Genomic DNA, 10554 nt, shown 5'->3' with positions numbered 1-10554 from the left:
TCAGGAGATCTGGAACGACACCCTAGCATACACTAATGCTTTTCTAATCAGTCAAGTGCGGTCAAGCATGCATTAAAAGATAAAGACTTCAAATCCTTATGTTTGCCCTAAAATCACTAGACAGCTCCTAACTGGTTTGAAGAGGGCACCTAAGCCTCCAATCCGGTCTAATGAACTGAGTTGACCAGGTAAGCTCCCAGGTAAGTGGGGGGGTCGCGATGCGTTGCAAAGGTCCCACTAAAAAAATAATTGCCTCGAACAGATGAACTGTCTCCCTTAGGACAAAGCTTGCCTAGACATCAACTGAGTCACAGAGCGAAATTGGTGCAACTTTCAGTGATCTTCGTCCTATTGAGCTCGAATGTCCCTAGGGGCCAACGTATAATTGATTTTAATTAACGTGATAGCTATGTGAGAATTGATTCACCTAATTTGGGCAAGAATCTGGTGATGAAATCCAGTTCTTATCTTGTTGGGGTGATTGCCCTTACTATGTGCGGATTAATTGGTGGATGTGTATCAAACATGCATTCACACTTTTGCTGAAATTAAAATCAAACAATCACCACAAAATTTCAGACTAGTTGGGAATCAATTTAAATAGGAAAGGTTCAGATGTTACCAAGAGAAATTTTCCCAGCAATTTTTAAAGCAAACCTTTACCGCATTCCTTTCCAATAGTTCCCTTTTTGATCGCCCCAGATTTTCTCTTCGATTCCTGATCAAATAATACCAAAAATTTGTAAGAGAGAAGAAGAAGATAAGGAAAGTAAAAAAAAAATAGAAAATATTTTTATTTTATTTTAGATATATATATATATTGAAAGTTTTTTTTTATATATATATGAAAAGAAAAACAACTATACTAACAATCCCTGGCAACGGCGTCAAAAATTGATAGTCAACTTTAAAGACCACGCAATAGCACGTATCTGGTAGGATAGTGATTACGGGTATCGATCCACAGGGATTGGGGTACAATTATTTTTCTTAAAAATAAAAATATTTAAAAGGAAGAGTTTGTGAAGAAAATTAAACTAAGAAATTTAATAAAAGAAAATACAATTAAAAGGATATCAGTTTAGGGAACCTAGGGCAAGGAATTCACCACTAACATCGGAACAAGGGTTATTTATATTTTATTTCGTTCTTGGATTAACATGCAAATTGGCTACAAGCCTAATAAGCATTTAAATAAAAATTCACAAAAGTAATTTGGGCATAATCCATCTTCAGTTGGCATGAAATGTCTACCCTAATCTAAGGTGGCAGCATATCGCATCTTTCCTAAGCATGGACTATCTTATATTTACTTAGTGATCATGAAGAATAGTTGTACGAACATCATACTTAAAATCACAGAAATTAAATATGATTCAAAAGAAGATATCCATTGGCTCATACCTCTTTCCACCTAGACTAGTAGTTTTAGTTGGCTCAAAGAGATCCATGTGGAGTAGTTCTAGTGGCCTAGTAGTTGAGATTGTATTTTTAGATTTGAAAGAATTCCTTGTTTGTTTACCAAATTGGCATGCATTGCAAACTTTATCTTTCTTAAATTTAAGTTTCGGTAGTCCAATTACTAGGTCCTTTTTTATTAGTTTAGATAATGTGTCCATGTTATTATGACCTAATCTACGGTGCCACAACCAACTTCCTTCATTTACCTTAGCATTATTAGCTACTAAGCAGTGGCTATTTTTAGTGAGATCATCTCGATCTACCATGTATATATTTCCACGTCTTAGTCCTTTAAATACTATGCTATTGTCAATTGGATTGATTACTATGCATAATGATGATTTAAATTAAACATCAAATCTTCTATCACATAGTTGATTGATACTAATCAAATTATGCTTAAGGCCATTAACATACAATACATTATCAATATAGGTAGAAGGGGTGATTTGAATTTTACCAATGCCTTTTATACGACCTTGGTTGTTATCACCGAAAGTCATTACGCCATCTTCTTTTGTTTCAAGGGTGAAAAAATATTCTTTGTCATCCATCATATGTCTTGAGCAGCCACTATCTAAGTACCAACTTCTTTCATTGTATTTGGCCGCAATACATTCTTAGAAGCATACCTCAAATAGATTTAGGTGCCCAAGCTTTCTTGGGTCCTTCATGGTTAGTATAGATGGTCCCTTTTGGAACCCAAATATATTTTTTTCTTTTGCTTTTCTGTTTTTCTGTGATTATTTATGTTTGCTTAATGCCTGTTTTTTTCACCGCAGAAATGTGCTATACTTTCAGTTTGAGTATCTTTAGCTTTTGCAAAGAAATTTTTAAGTAGTTTCTGTTTGTTGTTGGGTTTGTACCCTAAACCAACTTTATTGAAAACAGCTCTTTAGTTATCAAGAATCATTTTCAGTTTTTCTGAACTAAGAGTGAACTTTGCAACAATTGGTTTACATTTATTAACTTTCTTACTTAAAAACTGATTTTCAATTTTTCATAAGTTTGTGTCATTAGTTAAGCAGTCTTTTATAGATTGATTAGTCATTTTTAATTTTGAAATTTCTTTAATCAACTTCTCTTTTTCTTTTGTTAAGATTTCAATTTTTTTCATGAGTGATTGATTAGAGAGTTTTAAATCTTTGTTCTTTAAGGTTAAAGTTCTACATACATCCATTAATTCATTAAATGCACATATAATTCATCAAAAGTAAAATCAAGATGTGTTTCAGATTTTACCTCATTTTCATTAGCCATAAGGCAGACATTTGCCTTTTCTTGTGGTTCTTTCTCTAGTGATGAATTATCACTTTCGCTTAAGGTTATGAGTGCCTTCTTCTTCATTTTTCCAAGCTTCTTCACGAGTGGGCAATTAGTTCTAAAGTGTCCCGATTTGTTACATTCATAGCACTTGACTGCCTCTCTTGCTTTTTCTTTACCTTTCTCTCGGTCGAAGGCATGAGGAGTGAACTTATTTTTGTAGGAATGCCTCCTTTTGTTCATGAATCTTTTGAACTTCTTTACAAGTAGGGCTTCTTCCTCATCTTCCTCATTCTCATCCTCACTGTTGCTGCTACAAGTATTTTCTTTAGCAGTGGATTTAAGTACAATTACCTTTCTTCTTTGGCTTTCATCCTCGGTGTGTTCCTTCATAGTCAGTTCGTGAGTCATCAAGGATCCAAGAAGTTCTTCGAGTGGAAGCGTGTTGAGATCCTTAGCTTCTTGGATTATGTTACTTTAGCTTCCCACGTCCGAGGTAAAGAATATAGCACTTTCCTGACAAGTTCACTGTTAGTATATGATTTACCAAGACATTTCAGTCCATTAATAATATCAGTGAATCTTGTAACATGCAAGTAATGGTTTCAGTAGGTTCCATTTTGAAAAGTTCATATTTATGCACTAATTTGTTTACTTTAGACTCTTTTACTTGATTACTACCCTCATGGGTAACCTCAAGTCTATCCCATATTTTTTTAGCTGAAACACAAGAGAAGATCCTATTGAATTCATTAGGATCTAAGGTACAATATAAGACATTCATTGTCTTAGCATTTAGTTGAGCTTTTCTCCTATCATGATCATCCCAATCTTTTTCAGGCTTAGGAATAGAGATATTATCTATTGTGTGTGTAAGGATGTGTGGTCCTTTTTCAATGATGCTTCATACATCATAATCTTGGGCTTGAATGAAGATTCTCATTTTAGCCTTCCAATAGCTGTAATTAGTACCATTAAACAATGGGGGCCTCTTGGCTGACTGTCCCTTAGCAAGGGAATAACCAAATTGAGTTGTCATGGTTTTTTACTCTAGTTTTGATTAGAACAACAATCACTATAAGAGTACCTGCTCTGATAGTACTTGTTGCCCAGTAGACAACACAAGAGGGGGGTGAATTGGGTTTTGAATAAAAATTTTGGTTTCTTTTCGAAATATCTAATGTGATTATGAAAGCTTTCTTAATTTAATCTAAGAGATTAATCTTAACTATAAAGAAAGCAATGGAAATGAGATACTCAAGCAACCATACCACAAACACAACAAATTTTATAGTGGTTCAGAGTCAACCCTGCTCCTACATCCACTCCCCAAGTCTTTTTGGGAATTCTATTATAATCTTTCTGATTACAGCCGGTTGTTTTACATGCTCACAACCTAACTTGTTGTTTTCACGAGATCACAACGAACTCGATTGGTTTTCACAGGTTCACCGATTACAATCAACCCAATTATTTTTTCCGGGCTCACAATGTTGGGAAATTACTCCTCTTTTGGCTTTAAGAAAGGCTCTAATCCTTTTTGATGGATATAAACTTGAATGCTCTTCAATGGATCCTTTGTTTTTGTCTTCTTTCTTCTTTTAAACACTTTTCAGAGCCTTCCTTTTTGAAAACTAGCCGTTACAAAAAGTAAAAGAGCTGTTCTGACTCAACTGTGCAATCTGCCAATATGACCGTTGAGATTGGAGTCGACTCGCACGACTTGGAGATGGCTCAGCTGTGGCTGGAGATGACTGTTAGATGTATGCCCTAGAAGCCAATCTAGCTGTACGAAATTTACCCTTCCTTTCCTTCCCCAGCTTTTAGTGAAGTTCCTTCCATCAACAGTTATTCTAGGGACATAATTTTGTACTTGACTATTTATTATTGAATAAATAAAAGGCATCTTTTCATTCATATTATTTATGTGTCTATGAATCATCCAAGAAATTAATAAGATGATGATACATATTCTCAAGAGTTGAGAATTTGAGCCATGTATCATTGGTGATTAATTTCTAAATGCTCCTGATCAATGAATCATCACGAGGACGGTGATCGATCCGATCAGTGCACAGATCACTTTCCTTCTGGATGGACGAGACTTGAGTCCACAGTGTAGGGACACTGAAGTGATAGTGCAGGTGCTTGTTAGAGAACAAGGGTACTGAGTGTAACCAATACAAGAAGTCACTTGGATGTCTATCCACTCGTCAGTGACTTGCTTGATGTTGCAGTAGTGTGACTGGTCCTTTGACCTGCGGTGCTTCGGCTACTCACAGTGAGGTTATTGTAGTTTGACTGCACACATACATGGTCTCTAGCCATATGGGTCCATGCAGTGTAGATTGGCTGCAGTAAGTTCACTATAGGAGTAGGGTATGCACCTATAGGGAATCTATCGACCTTGATAGATAAGGAGAGATCCTATGTGATTTATAAGACTGAGTTCGTAAGACCTCGGCTGGGGCAGTATGCACAGTGGAGAAAGAGTTTTCCACTCTCGAACTTAAGTCGAATAAATCTTCACATATGACAGACGATGGGGTTTGACAAGCTGTCCATGACCTCTGTCATGTAGGGATCCACGATAGTAGGACTGTATCACATGATAACTGCACCTAGAGGTTCATCATTCTATTCTACTGGGTAGCCACTACATGCTGCTAGGTGTCACTGGTGGATGGTGGGACTCACAGAGATTATCTCGATGATCGATAAACCCTAATGAGTAGAGTTGGAATCGTTCCAATCCATTGAAAGGAGTTTTCAATGATATTATGATAGAGATCATAATATATCTCACTACTAGTCAGAATAGGACCTATGGGGTCACACACACTAGAAGTATTGACCGATCCGATGGTTGAATCGTGATTAGGAATCATAAGTAATCAATTCGATTGATATTCAGTTGAAGAAGGAACAAAGGGAATTGATTAATTGGACTTAAACACAAATCCTACTTCGAGTATGATTCCTAGAGTCCTAATTGGATTAGGACTGAAAATCCTAGTTGGAGTAGGACTGGGATTCCTACTTGGAATAGGATTCCTACAATCCTAATTAGATTAGGATTTTTGAATTAAAATTGGATTCCTACTTGGAATAGGATTCCTAGAAGACCTAATTGGATTAGGACTTCGGATTCAAATAGAGTCCTAATTGGATTAGGACTAAAATTAAATATGTCCTAATTTGGATTAGAGTTTCTTAAGTCATAATTAATTATTAATCTAATAAATCAATAAGACTCCTAATTGGATTAGAATTGAAGAGTTCAATTGAGTCAAAATTGATTTAAGTTCTAACTGGATTAGGACTTACCTAGATTGGATCCAAATTGGTTCACCCTTGGGCTAAGCCTAATTGGATTAGGGCTTGACCACATTAGGGCATCCCAATCCTTACTTAATAAGGATTAGGGAAACCATGAAGGAGGGGCACACGCCCCTCCTCCTTTTCTTGGCTTGTGGCGGCAACACAAGAGGGGCTGGCGCCCCTCTTGGAAGGTGATCAAGGGCTCCTAATTTGTAGGAGCCCTTCATACCTTTAAAAGGGGAGCAAGGGGGCCGGCGCCCTATTCATGTGAATCCTCTCCCTTCCAAGCCGTGGCCTCCCTCTCCTCCTCCTTGGATCAGCCGCAAGCAAAGGGAAGAAAAGGAAAAGCCATTGGCGGCCCCCTCCTCTTCTCTTCCTCCTTCCAATGCAAGGAAAAGGGAGTAGGCTGCAAGGGTTTTGGTTCTTCATCCAGTTGCCTTCTTCTTCTTCCTCCTCTCAAGCACAATCAAGGGTTGATTGATAGAGAGAAAATCAGCCATCAAAAGAAATCTTTGCAAGGGAGCTAGCACCCCGGGAAGACAAGAAAGCTTTGATCGGTCCTCTGCTTCGTGTGGATACCCGTAGAGGCCGGACACTTGAACGGCTTCAAGCGAACCCTCTTTCTAAAACCATGAACTCAGATTTGCGGTGATCATCGACCCGCACAAGGTGAAGATCTGATCTTCTTAAAGTTATAAAAAGTTTTTAATCCTTACCTATCTACGAACGGTTATCAAACGACGTTCATGCGATGAACGTCGATCCCGCGTATGCCCCTTCCGCTGCCATCTGATTTTTGTTTTGAAATATCAGCGGCATGGGCGGGTTTCTAACAGTGGTATCAGAGCCTAGGCTTCGTAGATTAAGGTAAGAATTAATTATCTAAAGGCTTATTAGATCTGAAAATTGAATGATCATGCATGCTGAAAATTTCTGCATGCAGATTTTTCAGGGGTGTTGATTTTTGCATGCTGATTTTTATGTGATAAGATGATGATTCTAATTGCATTGTTAATGAGATTACAAAGTTTAGAATCATGATTAGCATGATCAGCAACCTATGTCATGATATAATCAGTTAGTTTTCAGATCTGAAAATTATAATTGTTGCATATGGTGATGATCATAGGATTCAAACCCTTTTGGTGTCAAATGTAATGACCTGCGATGTAATCTGTGATGTCATGTAATTTTTCAGATGCTTGCATGCATCTTATTTGATGTTTTGAGAGGCCTGCGTGCCTCCTAAAAGGGAGATGTAATTTATTTTTATTTTATTTTATATCTGGTTGTATTTCTGTGATGTGATGTACGTCAATGATCAAGTCAAAGATGATGCATGAGATGAGCAGGGGTCTAAGCGGTTGATGGCGATTGGATCAAGAGTTGGTCAAGGATCGAATCAAGGAGGCTTGGAACCAATTCAAGAGTTGAAGACTAGTTGATCGATTGATGTGCATGTGCTTGTAGTACGACCTAACTAGAATCCATGATCATCACCTATTTAAAGTTTAGCTTTAATTATTGCTGCGATTATAACTGTCTGCAATGTGCCGTTTGCATGTGATGTGAATGAGAGTCGGGTAGATAGGTTTACATGTGATGTAGCAAACCCAATTGAGACCTAAATTAAAACCTCCTCAATCAAGTCGAGAGTGAACCGACATGAGCAAGTCATATTAGATTAATTGATCTAATTGGTGTCTAGGAAAGCATGAAAGGTGGTTACTTAATTAGGACCTTACTCTCTGAGTAAGGGGAGCCTCCCACCTGCTTACCTGGCCAATTGTTCAATTACCTCTTATGAAGAGCTCAAGTTGCAAACACTAAGACCTGATTAACCAATATTAAGTCAATAGGTCTTCCACTGTAGTAGAGCTGCTAAGGTCTTTCTGATGTTGATTTGTCTCGGCTGGACACAGTGGTCAAGTTGCATCGGAGGGCTGGACCTCTCTATAGACATGAGATGTTGTAGGGTAAAGGTGGGGTTGGGCACCAATAACTGTTAGGTGAGGACCCAATGACAACTTTATTCCTACGGTTATACGGTGGGTCTGACTTAACTAAGAAATGGGACCAATAACTGTTAGGTGAGGTTTTCATGGCTTAGAGACCAAGTTACACTGCAACATGCTTGAGAAGCATTGTACAAGAGTTGTACATTCATCAATCTATGTGTCACCAATAACTGTTAGGTGAGGTGGCATGTAAATCGGTGGGACCGCAGTACCCACTAGAAACCCTAGTCGTGTGGAATTTCCGTTTTCCTACCTGGGGAGTGTGAGGGATTCGAGAAAATAGTGGGAGTTACATTTGTTCTAAAAGACCTTAAAACAAATTAATGATCAAGTACAAAAGTCTAACTAGAATCTTTACTCTCTGCAGATACAATGTCAGCTTCAAACTCTTTGACCCGTATTCTTGAGACCAACCGACTGACCGGAACCAATTACAAAGACTGGTTTAGAAACCTCAAAATTGTTTTGGACTGTGAGAAAATAGGCTACATACTCGATTCAGATAGCCCCACACTACCAACACGTCCTACTGATGTTCAGCGTCAGATGCATCAAAAGTGGATGGATGATGACATTAGAGTTAAATGCTATATGATGGCATCCATGTCAAATGAACTCCAATGCCAGCATGAAAATATGAAGACTGCTAGGGACATACTGGCACACCTGCAAGAGTTGTATGGTGAGCAGAGTCGCACAGCTCGTTTTGAAGTGTCCAAGAGGCTCTTCAAGACAAAGATGCGCGAAGGGCAGTCTGTCCATGATCACGGTCTGACTATGATCAAGGACCTAGAGGAGCTTGAGAAGCTCGGAATGAACATGCACAAGGAATTGCAAGTGGATTTGATCCTACAGTCACTTCCTGATTCATTTGGTCAGTTTATAGTAAACTACCACATGAATAAGATTGAATGCACTAAGACTGAACTGATAAACATGTTGGTAACTGCTGAGGGAGCTTTGAAAGGTTCAAGGGGCAATGTCCTTGCTGCTGAGTTGACTTCTGGTTCCAAGAGAAAGTCTACTTGGAAGAAAAAGAAGCCTGCTAAGAAGCAGAAGAAAGACAAGAAGCCAAAGAAGGAAGTTCAAAAGAAAAAGGCTAATGACAAAGGAAAATGTTTCCACTGCAATGTCGACGGCCACTGGAAGAGAAACTGTCCTTCATACCTCGAGAGCCTGAAGAACAAGAAAGGTGACACACCTTCAGAAGGTATAGACTTGCTCATAATTGAAACTAATCTAACGGTTTCTTCTACTTCTAGTTGGGTTATAGATTCTGGTTCTAGTGCTCATCTATGCACTACCATGCAGGGTCTAAAGAAAAGTAGAAGGCTGGCGGAAGGTGCGGTAACCCTTCGGGTTGGCAACGGGGCAAAAGTTGCTGCTGTGGCTGTGGGCACCTACCATCTGCGACTACCGTCTGGTTTTAGTTTATTACTTAGAAACTGCTATTATGTACCTGCTGCTAGCAGAAATTTGATTTCTGTTTCATGTCTAGCACAGGAAGGTCATGTTTTTACTTTTGACAAAGACTGCTGTTCTATTTATTTCAGAAATAAAATAGTTGTACGTGGTTTTATGATTGACAGTCTCTATCATTTACATATGGATGTATCTGTGAATGTTACCGAGCAAGAAGTGAGTGCCAAAGGATCCAAAAGATCCAGAGATGAGATAAACCAAAAATATTTGTGGCACCTCAAACTTGGCCATATTGGAGAAGATAGGATGAACAAAATGGATAAAGATGGGCTTCTCGGCTCATTGACTTCCGAGTCATATCCAGTTTGCGAGTCCTGTCTTCAAGAAAAAATGGCTAGATTGCCCTTTGTAGGACATGGGGAGAGGACCACTGAAATACTTACCCTAGTACATACAGATGTATGTGGCCCATTCGATGTGCTAGCCAGGGGACGTTATTCGTACTTCATTACCTTTACCGATGATTATTCACGGTATGGGTATGTGTATCTTATGAGACACAAGTCTGAATCTTTTGAAAAGTTCAAAGAGTTCAAGAATGAAGTAGAAAAATAAACTGAAAAACCTCTTAAGGCTCTTCGATCAGATCGAGGAGGAGAATACCTTAGTGGGGAATTCCGAGACTATCTCAAGAAAAACGGCATAGTCTCACAGTGGACACCTCCGGGTACACCTCAACTCAACGGGGTGTCAGAGAGGAGGAACCGGACCCTATTGGATATGGTCAGGTCCATGATGAGCTTCACTGATTTACCTATATTTCTTTGGGGAGATGCTTTACTTACCGCAGTATATCTACTGAATAGAGTTTCCTCTAAATTCGTTCCTACCACACCGTATGAGATATGGCATGGTAAGAAACCAAGTCTTGGTCATCTCAAGATTTGGGGATGTCCGGCCCACGTCAAGAGACTACAGGCGGACAAACTAGAGGCTAGGACCATAAGTGCTCGTTTTATAGGATATCCTAAAGAGTCATTAGGATACAATTTTTACGTCTCAGAGGATC

The sequence above is a fragment of the Phoenix dactylifera genome, unplaced genomic scaffold (genome assembly GCF_009389715.1).
Source record: "Phoenix dactylifera cultivar Barhee BC4 unplaced genomic scaffold, palm_55x_up_171113_PBpolish2nd_filt_p 000237F, whole genome shotgun sequence".
Lineage (NCBI taxonomy): Eukaryota > Viridiplantae > Streptophyta > Magnoliopsida > Arecales > Arecaceae > Phoenix > Phoenix dactylifera.
Note: the sequence above shows the minus strand (reverse complement) of the source record.